Raw genomic sequence first — 15,332 nt, forward strand, 5'->3', positions numbered from 1 at the left:
TTTGCTCTTGCAATTGCTATTGCTAGATTGCTGGCTTGCTGTTTGGTAGACTGCCGGGTACTCTGATGATGAAGATTGGACTTGCCCCAAGGAACCCAATGCCCCTAATCAGCAGAAAGTAGCCTACTGAGGTCTATTCCCCTCTCTCCTCTAACCTAGTGTTGGGGGTTGGTAGGGATTAGGGTGAAATAAGGGTTGCAAGTGAGGTAGAGGTGTAAGAACCCAATAAAACAGAGAAAAATATGCTAAAAAGTGGTGCCCAACGTGGCTAGGCATAGTGGGAAACTTGATTTCTAATGCCGTAGTGGAGTCAGCAGGCTATGAAAGAATGAACATACTGTTTCAGGATGTCAGCAAAAGGCTTATCGTAGCGCTGCCACTGGGTTCTCTGCTGCTTTGCTCCCAGAAAAGATTTTCTATTTTCTTTTCTTCCTCCTCCTCTTCCTTCCTGTATTCCATTTCAAAAAAGGTTGGGAGAATGGCTGAATAATTGGAAAAGTTGCGAGTGGCTATGGAAAGGTCTGAGAAACAACAAAAAAATGGATGAAATGGAAAAACCCGAAGAGTCATTCTATTCTCTCCTTTTTGAAAGCATTGCAGAACTGGCTGTACAACTAGAGAGGTTCAGGTAGAGACTGAAACACTGGGAAAGCAAAGAGCCCCAGAGAGAGGAGAACAAAGGGGTTCAGACCTGGTGACTGAGAGGGAGAGCTTTCCACAAATGCCAACCCTGCCCTGTGCCACACACTTTCACTTTCATGCCTCCCCCCCCCCCCCCGCCCCCAGCAGGGAAAGTAAGTGAGAGGAGTTGGCCATGCAGGGTGACAGGGTTAAAGAGAAACAGTCCATTTAGAGAGAAAGGGTTAATCTTGAGCCAACTGCACCACCAGAGAAGTGGCCTGGGATTACCAAATTGCCATTGATTTTTTTTTTTTCCCAGTAATTGTGCAACACTTACCTGGTAATGGTGCTGATCATGATTATTGGGAGATAACATGGCATCCAATAGAAATGATAGATCTGAGGAATTTAAAAGAGGCTATTGTTTCCTGTGGAATGCATTCCCCTTTTGTTAGACAAATATTAAGTACCTGGGCTACCCAAAATAGAATTACTCCTCAAGATTGGAAGGGATTGGTAACAGCTGTGCTAGAGGCCAGTCAGCAGTTACAATGGTTAATGTTGTGTAGGGAGGAAGCTACGAATATAGAACTGTAAAATAGAGCAAGGGGAATAAATATTGTTAAAGATCAATTGCTTGGTGAAGAGCAAGAAAAACAAATCTGACTTACAAGAAAAAAAAAATCAAAGTGATGATGCTATTATAGAAGAATGCTCCTTGGTGGCTTTAAGAGACTGAGAAAAGGTTGAGGAGCCCAGGAAAAGATTCATCTCATTTACTAAAATAATATAAGGCTCTGGAGAAGCCATCCCTGAGTTCTTGCTCAGAGTGGTTTCAGCTGTAAACAAAGATGTAGCAGACCCTGATCAGACAGGTGTTGTTGGAGACCTTGGCATTTGAGAATTCAATACTGAATGGAAGGGAGTTACTAGACTGTTAAAAGCATGAGCAGAACCAATGGACAAATGAATAAAAGGCACAGCTGATATTGGCTCTCACAAGCATCATGCCAATATCGCAGGACAAATGATAGCTAGAAGTCTCAGATATCAAAATATCCAGTGCTTTAATTGCAGTGAATTCAGCCACTTGCAAAGAAATAGTAAAGCTAAAAGCCCGAGAGCTCAAAATGGCAGGTACTTTCAGTCATAGAAGCAAATCAGCTGTTTCTGGTGGCAGTGGGTTCTCCTCAGAATAAAAGCTGAGGCTTTCTGGGGTTTGTATATGCTGTGCTGAGGGTTGTCACTGGATTAATGAGTGCAAGTTCAGGAGGGACATAGAAGGTAACCTCTTGCCATCAGGAAACAAACTGAGGGGCCTGCCAACTGGAGACCCCATGGCAAAGAATACAAGCCATTTTCCTTTGGTCAGCCAGGAGGTAACATGCAAACAGAGAAACTGCAACAAAGCATTTTTTTTTTTAATCTCATGCATGCTACTGAAGGCAGTACAGCTTTAGAACTGGCCACAGATAAACCTCTTGTCCTGTTCCCCAAAGCTCATTGTTACAAAATAACCACTGGTGTTTATCCCTCCTTTGTCTTCAGGACGTTAGGGATGATCTTGTGAAGGAGTGGATTAATTTCCCAAGGATTTATTGTGCATCAAGGTTTTATAGATGGAGATTGCAATGAACAATTAAATTGTGGCATATGTAAAAAAAGGATGCAAATTAATGCAGGTATTAGAATTGTTGTGACTATGTCCCTACAGTAAGGACAAAGCCACTCCAGTAGAAAAAACAGAGGGATTTTGGAAGACTGGAAAACATGTCTTCTTGCAAACAGCGTTTAATGATTAGAGAGCCAAATTAAAATTACAAGGGAATTGTATTGAGATAGAAAGTTCTGTGGGTGCAGGATCTGATGTGACTATCATTTCTCCAAAATCCTGGAATCCAGAATGGCCACTTCAGGAGGTTTATACACACTTAATTGGTAAATTATCTTAGACAAAGTGTATGATGTGTTAAATGTGTAGGACAAGAAGGGCAAACAGGGAAGTTGAGACTCTATGTGGCTGTCATACCCATACATTTATGGGGAAGGGATCTTTTACAACAATGAGATACTAAAATTAATATTCCTGCAGTCCCAGAAACAACTCATGATGAAATGGGGGGGGGGTAGACACTCCTGGGGAACGTATTGGTATGTGTCATCAAATACAATCACAGACTGTTCCCATTGTCCAAACACAGAAGATCACGGGGTTTGAGTATCCAAATTTTAAGGGGGAGCCTCTGCTGAAATATCAACATCTCTACCCCTAAGACGGTTTAATGACAAGGCTGGGTGGGGAGATTAGTGGCCCATAACTAATGAAAAATTGCAGGCATTTCAGCAGCTGGAGGCTTAACATATAAAAGAGTCTACCAGCCCATGAAACTCCCGTGTTTGTTATAAAAAAAAAAAAAAATCGGAAAATGGAGGCTGGTAACAGCTTTAAGAGAGGTGAATAGAGTCACTCAATCAATGGGTCCTTTACAGCCTAGAATTCCTTTACCTTCTTTGTTACTTTACCTTCTTTGTTATCATGGCCTATGATAGTATTTGATTTTTTTTTAAGGTTAGTTTTTCACAATCCCTTCACCTGAGCAAGATAGGGAAAGGTCTGTTTTCTTAGTACCTATTATAATAATAGTTGTCCATAAAGAGATGTCATTGGAAAGTGCTTCCACAAGGACTGTTAAACAGTCCAACTTCATGTTAATATTTTGGGCAACAACTGCTATAAATAATTCGTAGGCAGTTTCCTCAATCTATTATTCATCATTACATGGATGATATTCTGTTTGCTGATTCTCATGCAGGTACCTTAGAGAAAATGGTTAAGGAAACACAAAGAATTCTGCTGGAAGTTATAAATTGCTCCTGAAAAAAAAAATACAGAAAGGATATTCTATTAACTATTTTGGTTATAAACAAGTCAACTCATATTCGACCACATACAGGTTTATCAAGTCTATTGGCCAAGGAAATGAGGAAATTGACTAGTTACTAATAGGAAGTGTGTTAGAAGCCTCAAAATTTCATGAAAAAAAAAAACACCATATTTACAGTAAAGGTTTAAAGAATTTTTTTTCCTATCAATTGGCAACAAGCCAAGGAAATTATAAGAACATGTCCTACTTGTTCTCTGTATAACCAAACTCCATTACCTGCCAGAAGTAACCTGAGGTACCAAAAAATTGACAGATAATTGTGTTTCATATTGCAGAATTTGGAAAACTAAAGTATGTATACTATACCATTGGGTATATATATATTTGGGGTTTCAATGTTTAACTTCTTGAGTTCTGAGAAAGCTGATTCTGTAATATACATCTATTGGAAATGATGGCAATTATGAGGGTACCTGCACAAATTAAAACTGATAATGTCCCTGCATATGTATACAGTAAGATAAAGCAATTCTTTGCATGTTATAATATAAAACATATTATGATTATACCACACAACCATACAGGATAAGCAGTTGTAGAAAGTTTTAATTACACTTCAAAAAGAAATTCTTATTCAACAAAAAGAAAGAGTAATGACCACCAGGGACAGACTAAATAGTACTTTGATAACTTTAAATTTTCTTAATGTTAATGAAAAGGGAACAACAGCAGATGGGAGACACTGGGGTAAAAAAACAAAACAAAACAAAACAAAACAAAAAACAACAATAACTATGGAGTTAGATCAAACTATACACTTTAAGGATGTGTTGACATCAGAATGGAAACCTGCAGTAGTTTTGTGATGGGGGCACAGTTTTGTTTAATGTTTCTATTGGGAATGAAAAAAATATGGTTACCATAAAACCTTATAAAGATTAGATTTGACGAGGGAAGCCCTCCTGCTAGTTGAGATATGACCATCTCTGTATAACCAATAAATCTTTTTAGCTACCTGCCTCTCATGACTTATTATTACATTCCATTCTTTCATATAGCATGGATGGAGATTTATAATACAGTTTGGATATACAGTCCAAATGGACTTATAAAGTTGCTATATGCCTTTCACCTGCTCAAACATAGAGCAGAAAATCATCTTTAGCTGATTTGTGCACACCACACAGTCCATCTATATGTCAGTGGGAAAATGTACCTGTAATATTATGTTTAAAAGTTTGTGTATTTTCAGAGCAAAAAGACCAGACACCAATGAAGACAAAGCAAGTAACCCAGATGATCCAGCCTCACACACTGCCTCAGTTACTGTTTCCTAAAAAATTTGCATCAATGTCAACTTCAAAATGGCTAGCTCAGATGGTCCAGCTTCACAAAGTGTTTCAGCCAGGACTTCAGTTAAGCCCTACCCTTTCCTATCCCACAGAGACTGGATACAACTAGCTCTCCCAGGACTTGGGTAATATCTCAATTTTCTTAGGGTCTCCAAAAGATGTCTTTGTCAAAGACAGCAGGAAACAATTTTAAGAACATGATTCCCCCATTCCCAAGAGGTGGGGTGTGTGGTTTTGGTTGTTTGGTGGGTTAAGAATGTTTGTTGCCACGTAGGGGGGTTGGTTACAAGTTGTTATTGGTCATAGTCAGGGAGGACACAAAGAATGTTAGAATCAGGAATCTCTTTCTATGTCTTTCTCCCCCCCTTTTTTTTAACATCAATGTTAATGAGAATATTTTATTTTAAATGGAACAATTAAAAGAGAGAATTAAAATAGAGCCTTAAGGTTTCACTTTTGCATTTTGAATATCAAGACAGCAATTATTCCAAAAAATCATAGAATCATATTGAAAAAAGTAAACAGCAAACAAAGTATTTAAGACATTGCATTTTATCATTATTAGTAAAAACAGGTGTCCTTATAACGCCATTCTACAGAGAGCACACTCCATAATATTATTGATTTAAAACACTACAACTGTTTACAAAGAACATTTTGATTTCACAATTGCTTATAGAATATCTTACAATATTAAAAACGTGATGCTTTATATGAAAATCAATAAACACAACATAATCTTTCTCAGCAAACAAATGCAGTATGACAAATTTAATAAATAAATTTATATATGAATCCAAAAAGGAATCCATTTAAAAGTTACATGGCCACGTAAGTCCTTACTTTGTAAAGTAAGTAAAAGTGATGTACTGTTTGAAAACATGTATCCCCAGGACAAAAGGTAACTGTTTACTTTTTTGTTTATTAGCCACTTTTGGTGTGTTTTTTGGTTTTGTTTCCCAGAGCATGTTTTTGACAAATCTCAAAGTGGCACCTCTGTCCAGTTTGGCAGCTTTTCTTGTCTATTATTTCTTTGGCTGTGTTCATATACACTCTGATTCTTTCCAAGTCTTGCTTCACTGGATGCTCCTTAGGATCAACTCCTTGAGTTGCCAAATAAACCCAAAACATTGAATGTAATGAGTAGGCAGAGGCTAAATCCCCCTGTGCTCATTCAAGTGGGTCCAACTTCTGCAACAGCTTGTTTCTGAAAACAGACAACATGGTCTTTAGCATGCCATCCACAGTAGCCAGGGAGCATTCCAGGGCTGATAAGGACTCTGAGTTTCTACAGGATAGTCTTCATTTCTTCACTTGCCTTTGCGACCAACCCAATGCCACGGACGCTGGTCTGTGGGAAAGAGATTGCCCTCTCTCTCCCTTCTATCCTTATTTTTTCTCTTATCTAGTGTTAGGGGAAAGGGGAGAGAAAGGGGATGATAAAAGTATGAAAAGGGGAAAGATGTATGATGATAGTGTAAAAGGTAGATGATTGAATCTACTAGTCTCAAATGTTTTACATTGGTGTGAATTATTGTATATTGATAGAAATTTAAGGTTATTTTGTTCAACTTTTGCTTAAGTTATTGTACATATGCAACTTACTTAAAATGTAATGTAAAGTTCTAGTCTTATGAAATACGTGTAAACTATTTAGAATCATTAGAAAGGCAAGCTAGTAGTTAGTTACCTATAATAATCTTACTTGTTAGGAATTAGTTTAATTACAGAAACCAGCTTTATTTAGCCTCCTGCAGATGTTTCAAAGTTAAGCAGAAAGTAAATAGCTAGAAACTATTTTGTTTCAATGTTTGTCCATTTAGTTATACTGAGATAGAAAGGTGATATTCAAAAACTTCAAAGATCTATAAAATATGGGAAATAAGCCTAGCAAAGATGGGCAGGTAAGAAAACTATGCTACGCATGTACAGCAGAGTATTGTTCAGACAGAAAGAGTGAACATCTCTTATTTACAGCACAATGAATAAAACTGGAGACTATTAAGTAATATGGACAAAGACAAAAACCACATATTTACTTTTATATGTAAAATGGTTAGGAGGGAGAATGACAGTAGACACAGAGGAAGGTTGGATGCCAGGTACAAAACCCAATTGGCAGGAATACATTCTGATGTTGTATACCCAATGATGTGATTACAGTGCATAAAAAACATGATATAGCTTATGAAGATAAGAACTGGAATAATCTGAACAGGAAGAAATTTCAAGAAGGAAATGCTAATTATCTTGATTAATTAATGCATGGTATATGTGTGTGCTGAAATATCACATAAAATTTCATTAACATGTATAATTAATATGTTAATTGAAAATACAAGGTAAATAAAAGACTTCACATTTACTATATTATCGTATTCTAGAAGTTCTGTTTGTTTTGTGAGATAGCTAGAATTCAAAAGGCGAAGTGTCTGCTAAACCTGGATTTTGTAGTTTGCAAAGCACATCCCCAAGTCTCTGTGTGATTCTGGCCAAAGAATCCTTTCCCAGGCCAGGTGTTTCAGGCCAGTACTTCAATGGCTCAGAGTGACTGAAGCAGGAAGATCACTGAAGGCACACCAGTGTAACAGAGCAAGTTTGAGGCCGTTCTGTGAAACTTAGTGAGGTCCTGTCTCAAAATTAAAAATAGTGAGAAAGGGGCTGTGAATCTAGCTCAGTGGTAAGGGATATGTCCAGCATACACCAGACCCCAAACTCAATTTCTAGCACTTCTAAAACAAAATAGCACCTTTGCCCTTAATACTGTTTTTTTTTTTTTTTTTTTTTTAATGGGCACAATATCTGTCTCAAGGTTCTTATGAAACTTAGAGCATGTAGATTGCCTCAAAAGACAGCTTGGAACACAGATCTGTCTCCCTGACAGCAATAAAGAGCACCTTCATCTCCACCCTTTCCATTTCCTCCTGCAAGCAACACTGGTGCCATTGACTGAATGTCTGTGTCCTGCATCTCTAACGTGATGGAGATTTTTTTTTTTTTTTGGAAGTCATGAGAGTACAGTACCAGTATTTGGCTGTAAATGGCAGAGTTCATTCTGGTTAATCAGACAGAAGTACGGATTCTGTGGAAAATGGAGTAGGCTGAGCCCTCTGCATATCAGGAACATGATAAAGACATCTATTCTGGGCCTAACCCCATAGAACAGCAGTGGGATTGGCCTTCGTTTCAGCACTCCAGCTCAGTCGAGATACAACTGCTTGCTTTGAATCCACTAGCGACGTGATAGAAAGATGTGTCACTGCTCCGTATGGAAATGGCTCACTCTGCCAGGTGCTGCCTTCCCCCATATTGCCTGGGCTAGTTGAAGTGGTCAGTGGTTGGGTGTGCAGGCTCAGCCATAATGTTACCACAAGGAAAGACTAAAGAGTACATTCCAGCTTCTATATGTGGAGGCAGGACTTTCAAAACATACCAAGTGGTTGGCAATGGGCCTAAGCTATCTTCTATCTGTCTGAACATTGATATTTATCCACCAATTTGTAAGGGAAGTGAATGTTTCATAAATAGACTCCCTGTTTTCTCTAGCTTTATCTTCTTTTGGTAGTCCATGTATTCCCAGGAGTGGAACTGTTTTCTCCCTAGGCTCTCATCATTGTCATAGCCTAGATCTGTTGCTAATGAAGTGTCTCATCCTCATAAAGCGAGCAATTCCCATCTTCTAGGATATGAATGGTGTCAGGTACATAATTCATGTTTAGTTCTTTGACTACAAGAACCACAAGTGTCCCTCTGTGAAGACCACATGCCAGTGTCTCCTGTGGTTGGTTTTCACGTCTTTCCTTCTCTGCTCTATGGGCTTAGATTTTTATCTGGTGAAAGTGATTTGAATTCATGTGAAACTTTGAGCTTTGTTCAGAGTGAAGGCTTGGCCATTCTTTGTCATGGTTAACAGTCATGTCGGAGGCTGGGGCAATGGCTCACCCAGTAAAATTCTTGCCCTGAGAGCCCTGAGCTTTGAGTCTCCTAAACCCACGGAAAACACCATGCATGGTGGTGCATGCTTGTAGTCTTAATACTGGGGAAACAGAGACAGACAGATCCCTGGGGCACACACAGGAATGACACCTGAAATCTACATCTGACCTTAGCATGCAAATGCATAAATGTAAACACATAGACACACATACACACGCATAAAAATGTCACAATTTCTGTCAGAAGTGGAACTCACTTCAGGAGACAGTCATGAAGGCCTGCACTCTTGGGAACTTTGAATTACTTTATTTTTAGATGACCTGAAGTTTCATCCTTTCTATGAGCAGATTCTGCCCCAAGGCTATAATTGAATATTCTAGAGAAACAACACATGACTCAAATTTCCCTGTGGCTGAAGGTGGTGGGATCATTAACCATTGAGGTTAATGCCTCTCTGCAAAATGCAGGGTGACATTCATGCAGAAACATGGCTCTGTCATTATTTGGAATGAGTCTCCTGCAAATTCTCTCCAGGGAGTGGATTTGCAAACCACTGGCTAGGTTTCAAATATGTACCTGGAGAATGAGAGATCTGTTTTCCAGTTGGTCACTAGAAATGGAACCCATGAAGGGGCCTTGAAATTGGTAAACTGCATATCATTGTATTGTTTTCTTCTATAATTACAATCACAGCTCTGCTACTGAAGAGGTAAGAATCAGGGTCCTGTCCAAGACCAACAACCACAGATGTTGAGGTCAATTTCCCTCAAAGAGAGGCCCCATCTTTTGACATCTTACTTCACATTCTTGATCAAAGCCCTCCTGCTGTCAAGCCCAGCTATATTCCGTACAAAGAATGTGACTCTCCGTCTCTCTCCATCTTGCTCAGACCAGTGTGCTAGGTTGCCCAAGCTTGCTTTTGACAGTCTTGGAGTCACTAAAGTTATTTGTATTTCTCAGAGATTAACTGATGTCTTGGTTGAGTCAGTAAATAGACACTCAAGGAGGTGTCACATATTCATGCTTAATGCACAGGGACAGGGGTCCATACACTCACATATGAATTTCAAGCATGGCTTGCTTATCCCTACAACACATGGGGCAGAGTTACAAAGACGAGGTACAGCCAACTGTAATAACCCTCTGGTCCTACCTGCTGTCATATACATCAGCTCTTCTCGGTGTCCCTTTGGTATTTTTAAGTGTTCTTTGGAATATGCCAAATATTCTCAAGCAAGCTTTTGTCATTTTTACTTTGTACCTGATGACTTCTTCTCAGTCTCTATCAAAAGTAGCTTGCTAATCCCATGGTTCTTCAGCCAGTGGAAGAATGCTCATGCCCAAGACTCCTACATATTCAAGGTCCCTGCTGAGTTTCATAGTCTGGAAATCTTTGCTGCTCCAGTTTTTCTCACAGTCTGTCTTCCTCTAGAACACTCACAGAAAGAACATATGGAGCTGGTCTCAATACGGATGCAGCAATGACATTAACTGTACTGGATACACAACCATCCTGTCTTTCTTGTGTAACAGATGCCTTATCAGGTCTAGCCTCTTTGCTGAGATTCTTTTTCTCAGAGGGGTTCCGGTCCCATTCCACTGCCATCTTGCTCAGTGATCTTGGGCAAAGTATTTAACCTCTCTTGATTTTGATGTACTCATGTGTAAACTGTGTGCTAGAGAGCAGCCATGTTCCCTCCTGTTCTAGGACTCAACCATTAGAAGCACAGTGCTTTGCCATCCGGTCCACAAAAATGGTATTCACTACTGCTGTACAAAACACTGCTCAGAAGAAAATAACAATTAATAAATAAGAAATTGTTATTTTCTTCCTCTTTCTAAAAAGCAATGGGCCTCTCTGACCATCACTTTTTTTAGAACTCCCCAGCAACATCCCATAATACTTTGTAGAAACATCAAGACACAGTGGCATTCTACTCTTGTGACATTATCTCACACTTAGTTAATATGCTCCAGATGCACCATTCTCCTTTCTGTCTCTGGAATGGGCTGAGCCCTCATCAACTCAAGGCTTTCTGCAAGAACTTATTGTCTTGTGAAGAGTGTTCATTCCCAAGGCAAACTACGATTGTCCCTTTCTCATCATGTCCTCAGGGTACCTTGTGTGCTATTTTCCCCACTTTCATCTACCATGTTCTTCTATGGATCATGGGTGAAACCTATTGTCTATAGATTTTTTTGTGTGTGTACTGAAAAAGCAGGCCGAATATTATGTATGAGGCATAGGAAAAGAGACTACACAGTCTACAAACTGAAAGTATTCATCACCTGGCTTATGCAGGAAAAGATTTTTAATCCTTGTATCCCATAGTGTCATTTATTCCCATCGCATACCAGTATTTTAACTGTTAAACAAAACTCCTTCCCACTTTGTTTGCTTTTAACATTTTTTTTTCTGACTAGAATGTAAATGCCTCCAAGTTGAGCTATTCATCTGTCTTGATCTGGGTGGTTTTATTAGCCTGACATAAAGCCAATGAATAATCTGGTAGACCAGATGGACCAGGTCTATTTCCTTTTGCTCAACAGAAGCAACAAAAAGTTTAGTATTCATCCTAAAATAAATCCCTCCACCTCCTGGCTTTACAACAACCTCATGATCCACTGCCAAGCTCTTCTCTGCCCCTGCCTCTAACTCTCATTATATTATTGTTTGCTTATTTGTTTATTTACTTACTTACTTACTCACTTCCTTACTTACTTATTGCTTTGTGCTGACACTCCTGTCTGCCAGCACCTTGTCTTTCACTCTGCCAACTCCCTGGCCCAGCTTTTGGCTCTCAGTGAAACTTAACAGCCCTCCAGGGAGAAGCTGATTGCTGGTATGCCAATCAAGGGCAATGCTGCCTTCTTTTTAGATATTTATGGAGGGCTTTAAATCATGAACTCATACAATTTTTTGAGGGAGCTTTATAATTAAATCTCTCTTTGGGGTGAGGGTTTATTTTAAAAATCAAATCTAGGCTGTCAGGGAATAGAACTCAAGGTTTGAATCTACAAAGTCCAGAAATCAGTCATGGAGGAGTGCTTGCAGCTTCCTAGTGTTCCTCAAACTTCTCCTCCGCAGCTCAACTAATGGCAGATCTGAATGTCACATATTTTTCCACATGAAAATGGAATCAATATTTATAATATATCTCCATAATTTTTTTAACTTCAAAAATTCATTAGAATATTGTACTGGTTGGCTTTTGTTAACTCCACACAAAGCTAGAGAGCTGGGTAGGAAAAATCTAAACTGGAGGATTGCATATGTCAGATTGACTCATAGGAAGCCCATGGGTGCAGGAGGGCCCAGCTCACTGTGGGTGGTACAACCCAGGTGGTCCTGGTTTATATATAAAAGTAGGCTGCACAAACCATGGGGAGCGCTCTGGCAAGCAACATTTCTCCATGGACTCTGCTTCAGTTTCTGTCCTTCAAGATGGATTATAAACTGTAAGCTGAAATATACCCTTTCCTTCCAAATTACTTTTGGTCATGGTCTTTACAACAGTAGAAAGCAAACAGAACAAACATCGTATTCTATTTCATATTCTGTTTTTAAGAAATATTTTTTTATTAAGAGGTGCATCTATTACCACCACGGCTTTATAATGTTCGAGTTAAAGTTGTGGTCTCTATCTATATTTTGTACACTTCTACCTCTGCTGACATTCCTAATAAAGACAGACAAGAAGCCCAGAATTCAAGCTGGTTTCTCCCTGAACAGGTGAAGAGATTGACCCTCTAATAAAAGAAGCTATAGAAATGAAACCTTCCACCCTTTAGATCCACTTTACTTGTACATTTTAAGGAAGATGGACTTTTCTCTAGTGGGATGAGAAATGCACTGAATGGTCTTTATTTGTCCCTCCAGCTTTATCTTTTATCTTTCTCCACTTATGCCATGACTCTCAAAGCTGCCTCTCATACCTTCTAACTTCTAGTTGGTTTTGGCTGACGGAAGACAAGCAAGAATTGGAGAAGATCATGAGAGTAAGGTCAGAGTGTTCATTCATATCCCCAGCTTCCTCCTTGCCAGGCCTAGGGTTGGCAGTCTTTCTTCTCCTTGACAAAGGCAGGTTGTGTTCTCCAGCTAGTGGTGTAGTGGGTTCTTGGAGCATCTCCATTCTCTTAGCCTTTAGGCTCAGAGAGGTTGCGACTTATTCATTTACCAACTCTGGAGTGTTTTACTATTCCAGTTACATCTTTGTATATGTGACTCATTAGGCTCTCTTCAATACCTCATGTTAAAGTATTATTTGTCTTCATTTCATAACCCTAATAGCAAATGGTATCAGAAACAGTCTGAGAAAGCAGCCCCTAAAAGTGGGATTTGGGGCTTGGCCTCTTCACATGTTTATTTAGTTTACATGGGTAGTATTGTGTGAGCAGTGCTGGTTATTAGAGTTTGTAATGGTCTCATGATTATGTATTTCACTAGTTTTGGCATGGGATGGAATGGAATACATGCAAAGAATACAGATTTTGTAATCAGTGGCCTTAAGTCTTCAGTCACTCTCTTAACAACGATGGTAAAAAAGTGACAAAGACTGTGGTATGACCTGGCTACCTACTGTAACGGGAATACACACAAAGAGCAAATGAAGTGTTGCATGTCCAACCAAGATCACAAATAGAGAATCAGAAATCCTCTGAGGTCTGCAAGACAGAGCCTCTGTGAGAAAGTGGCTCAAGGTCCCAGGTCACTTATTCTTTTTCCTTGAAGGCTTCCTGGGGAGTTTATGATGATTAGTTAAAAAAAGAATGACATTAGAGGTCAGTTTACAGATGGGCCTACAGAATATTCTGAAATCAACCAAGAATGCTGACCTTTACCTGTAGATCTGCTCAGCAGTAGCCCTAAACAGATAGTGGGGATGGCCAGTCCTCCAAGTGGGTGTAGATTTTGGAAGTGAAGGGCTTCAAATGAGAAACACTGGAAAACTGGTGACAAGGAAGTCTGAGGAAAAACACAGGGATGTAGTTCTGGACATGGACACTGAGTTTGAAGATATGTGTGTGAAGCTATATCCGGCTGTTGAAACAATAGTTCTCCCACATATGGGGATTTACCCCAGAATTCTCATGCTTAGAGAAGGGAAGTCTCCAGAACGAGATTTTACACAGTTTTAAAATGTATCAGACTATCTTATATGATGAGACCGAAGCCCAGAAATGATCCTTAAGCATGTATACCTTTGGCCCTCTTTGATCTTACTTTAGGACTCTAAAGATACAAGTGGGGGTATCCTTTTCCCCAGGTGGCCACATTGAATCAATCTCTTTTGTCTGCTTTCCACTTTGAATTTGTTCCTTGTAACTGGCTTACGGAATATGGGTGGCCACACTTTACTTAGGACACAGACTATGACCCCCAAGTTTGATAATAAGGGCACTTGCTACAGATAAAGTACCAACCAGATGGGCAAGGTGATCTGTCTGAGTGATATTGGTCTCTCTTTTGGTACATATGCCCCTGAAATGAGAACACTGTACAGGTCTTTTTCAGTTAACCTTCTACTTGACCTATGCATCGCTACAGAAACGAGAACAAAGTGTGTGCGTGTGTTCAAGAAAAAGGCACCCTCCTTGCCAAGGCTGAACTGGCTATCACCATTACCAAGACCAGCCCGGAAAAAAAAAATCAATATAAACCTGTAATGGAGGATCATTTTTTAAAAGACCTTCAACTATCTGATTGTAAGCAGGATGCTCACAACGGGCCTTTCTTGTTATGGAAAAGAAACGTGTGTCTTCACAGAAAAAGATGCCTGTTTTGTTCGTTGAAATTTCTTTCCTTACAATGCTCCAATTGATACTATCATTTGTAGCTATATAGACAATATTATCCAGTCTCACACTATCCTATACACCAATGGCTGTACTTTGTCATTTTATAACAACAGCACACTCACAGAATGGGGCTTAAGGCTAAAGAATTTCCTAGTGTGTCCTCTCATCCAAAAGGAGTTGTCTGGAAGCATTTCCGTGTAAGCAACACCCCCAACTTAGAATCTTAACACAATAAACATTATCTGCAGGTTTCTGTGGGCCAGGGGCCTGAACACGACTCAGCTGAGAACTTCACTTAAGATCTTCCAGAGGGCCTCAAGCTAGGCACTTGCCAGGGCTATAAACATTTCAAGACTTGTCTCCCAGGAATAATTACTCCCACTCATATGGCTATTGGCAGAAGATGACAGCTTTTTGCCATGCAGATCTCCCCAGAGAGCAACTCACAACAAAACAGCTAGATTCCATGAGAACAATCAAACAAAAGAGTGACAGAAAACAAACAAGACACAACTTTTCTTTAGCCCCGGTCTCAGACAGTGACATCACTTCATTGTGCTATTTCTATTCTTTAGAAACAAGCCACTAGGTCTAGCCCACAGTCAAGGAAAATATGAACTGGTGAATGCACAGGACCAAGAATGCGTGGAAGCAGGCTCATTGGGAGCCATTGTAGAGGCTCTAACTCTAGAAACAACAGTAAGATGACCTACTGAAGAATCAGGTTGTTTATGCCTTT

The 15,332-nt window shown here is 39.5% G+C and overlaps 1 pseudogene; it reads right to left on the reverse strand.

Annotated features, from left to right (window-relative positions):
• Nucleotides 1–342: 342 nt before the first annotated feature.
• On the reverse strand, nucleotides 343–12,927 carry LOC129673147 (nuclear nucleic acid-binding protein C1D-like; annotated as a pseudogene).
• Between the last annotated feature and the right edge of the window lie 2,405 nt (nucleotides 12,928–15,332).

The sequence above is a fragment of the Psammomys obesus genome, unplaced genomic scaffold, assembly GCF_907164565.1.
Source record: "Psammomys obesus unplaced genomic scaffold, mPsaObe1.curated_primary_1811, whole genome shotgun sequence".
Lineage (NCBI taxonomy): Eukaryota > Metazoa > Chordata > Mammalia > Rodentia > Muridae > Psammomys > Psammomys obesus.